Genomic DNA, 3459 nt, shown 5'->3' with positions numbered 1-3459 from the left:
CTGTGCTATCCAGGTCTATACATATATTGTATGTATGTTTTTCTCTTGCATAATCTTTTGTATGTACAAAATAGTTCAAACGATAATTTTTGGATTGTTTTTTGTAAAAAGGTGTAGGTAAAGGAATGAGAAAAAAAATTGGCCATATACAATTATATAAATAATAATTGTATATAAAATATAATTATATATAGAATATTATATTATAATCTAATCGCAATTTTACTTTTTGTAAAAACGCAATGCAAAAAGTTATTGTCCTTTTATGATTTTCCTTCTAGAGAGATTATATAAAAGGAAAACACATCTGGACCCTATATTATAAATAATTATATTTAAAACCTTTTTTACCGGATACTTAGTTTTAAAAGTTCTTTTTGCTTTTCGCTTCTCTCTTTCTTCGAGAAAAACTGACGAAATTTAAAGGAAAATCCCCGAGCATGAAATATCCATTTTATATAGTTGGCAGAAATCTATAGGCATACTTTTAAAATGCAGTAGCTCATTTTGAAGGAAATTTAATGAGCTTTAAGAAGTAGCTGAAATGCAAAATTTATTGCAAATTAATGCAATTAATACAAATTAAATTTTTTTTCTGAAAATTTGAAAAATATAAAAAAGAGCTTTATGAGAAATCGAAAAAGTGCAGTCCTAATATAAAATACTCTGGGAAATTGCTAATAAAGTGCAAACTGCGTTAGTATTGCAACTTATAGAAAACCTTATTAAATATTTCTGACATACAAATGTAATAGATAAGAATCAGGTGAATAATCCGACACGACTGGCTACAGGAAAAATCCTTTATTTTCTCACTACGTTTCGGCCATTGGTTTTGGCCCTTTTCAAGTGTACAAATCAGCGTATGACATGTGGTTAGATGCCATTAGGCCCGATTAGACAATGACAAGTCGCTTCTCTCGATGTTCATGATTGCCTAATGGCATCTAACCACATGTCATACGCTGATTTGTACACTTGAAAAGGGCCAAAACCAATGGCCGAAACGTAGTGAGAAAATAAAGGATTTTTCCTGTAGCCAGTCGTGTCGGATTATTCACCTGATTGTTAATTAATCGCTGGCGAATTAACTATTCCAAATTGTTTTTGTAATAGATAAGCTTATTTAAAATAATCGCAAACCTACTTATACTCCAAATGTATCCCTCTTCAGATTTTACAAAAAACTGCACAAAACTTGTATTTTTCTCTTCAGGGCATTATAAATATGCTAAATATGCTGTGAGATAACCTACGATTATTCGAGCATAAATTATTTCATATTATAAACTTGGTGCATCTCATATTACGAGCCGTATGCTCTGTGGTTTATCAATCACCAAATTTAACCTCTACAATTAAATAATTCAACATATCCCGTAATTAATACAATCTTACTCTGTGACTGTATGTAGAATTTATTGCCAAATATTTATTTATTATGTAATGGATAAGGTTTAAACTTTTAAGGATCACTTTAATGAAACAATGTCCACTTAAAAAAATCTGTTTTACGACGATGCACGATCTACCAATGAATTTTCTATTAGATTTCATTTTAAGGGCAATAAATGCAGAGTTGAACCAACTGATGGCGCCTATTAGTTTAGCAGAAACCTCGCAATCTTATATTAGTAGCTCATAATACAGGTCTTTCCTCTATTTTTACTTACTTCGCGTTTGTTATTTACGCGTTCCATTGTTCATTATCGGGTATTCCGTTCTGCATCTTTTACATAGTTGGTAAAATGACTACTTCTTGACTATCTTATTAGTAGATTAGATAAAATAAAAATTTATATTTTTTATACATACATACGTATAATTTTTATGCAAATTTCTCTTTTGATACAATTCTCTTTATTTTAATTTCATTTATATTCTTTATTTTAATTAAAATCTACTTTTGTCCTTGATTCTGACGTTATTTTATTTTGCTGCAGTACTTCGAGTATGTACTTCTCGGTCGTAACTGAGAGAAAACTGAGAGCAGTGCAATATTCAGGGTGTTACGTAATAACCGTCTCACCTCTTCTTTACGGATAGAGCGGACTAGACTGAGTCGAAAAATCGTCTACCATTTTGTAATTTTCACAATAGTTAACAAGTTATTAATTATTAAAGATCGTTATCTTAGCCCGGCCTACCACCCAATTCAAACGCGCTGCGAGATGCAGCCGTCCCGCGATCTGCCTAACCATCTGCCAGCCTAAAGTCATCCTACAATCCTTTTTATCGTTAATCAACTACTGGCGATTCACATTCTTTCGTTGCTGACATATAAATTATACATATGTATGTATAATTGCAAAATATAAAAATTTACTGACAAAATTTGTAGTAGATTGTTCTCGATAAGCTTGGTTTTCTATATGTATATTTTATTATAACTTTACATTTTCTGGTTATAAATGAAATAATGTCTCTCTTTTAGATTTAATTTTATTGAATTAAAGTTTTATCCGATAAAAACAGACCAACTTGTAGAGGCCCTCCACCACCTCCACCGAATTCTTATCGGCGGTCCTCTTTTGTTTGCGATAAAATTGCGTTTTTACATTTTTATAACTTAATTAATTTTTTCACAACTTATTTTGAAATATATACAAAAATATAAAGAGAGAGAAAGTTACATAGTGAAACTAAAAACATGATATACAATAAAAATATGTACGATTTTCCATTATGACATAAAATTACATATGAACATATGACATGTTTACAATAACACATACCTAACTCTTACAATGTAAAACATTAATTAATATAATAATAGAAAATGTTACACAGTACACAGAACGTGTTACACATATAGCTGTGGTTATCGTATAACATTTTGTATTAATGTGCAAATGAAAAATCAAATTATAAAGGCAAATTCATCGATCAATTGCAAACGAAAATCTATTGGTTAAAAAAACTATATGAATCAAATTGAACTAAAATTTTAATCGATAGAAATAAATCAACCTATACATATAGAGGCCCTCCACCACCCCCGCCGCGTTTAATCGACGGTCCTCTTTTCTTTACAATTTGGTTTCTTACATTTTTATTATTTATTTCACTTTTCTTATAATTTACTTTACAATGCCTGCAATGTTACAAAAGAAATCATTATATTATAAAATTATAAATGTAATACCTGTACAATACCTACAATATTTCTCTAAACGATACATATGAAATGTTCAGTGTGCGTACAATAACACGAAATCCTTTTTATGTACTTTGAAGTCACAAAAGCAACTATTATTACTAATGACAAATATGAATGATTTAGTATGTAAAAATCAGCGTACATTTAAATTAATTATTCCGTAAGGTTTTTTCTCATTGAACCGTCGGTATAAACTGAAAATATCAGAACGAAATCACAAATTTGACTAGAGTTGGAACCATACATTTGGCAACGTCGCAATTTTAATGACAGGATGACAGCCGGTGTATCGATATATT

Source organism: Vollenhovia emeryi, unplaced genomic scaffold (assembly GCF_000949405.1).
Source record: "Vollenhovia emeryi isolate VEMERY1.0 unplaced genomic scaffold, V.emery_V1.0 DF939160.1, whole genome shotgun sequence".
Taxonomy (NCBI): Eukaryota; Metazoa; Arthropoda; class Insecta; order Hymenoptera; family Formicidae; genus Vollenhovia; species Vollenhovia emeryi.
Note: the sequence above shows the minus strand (reverse complement) of the source record.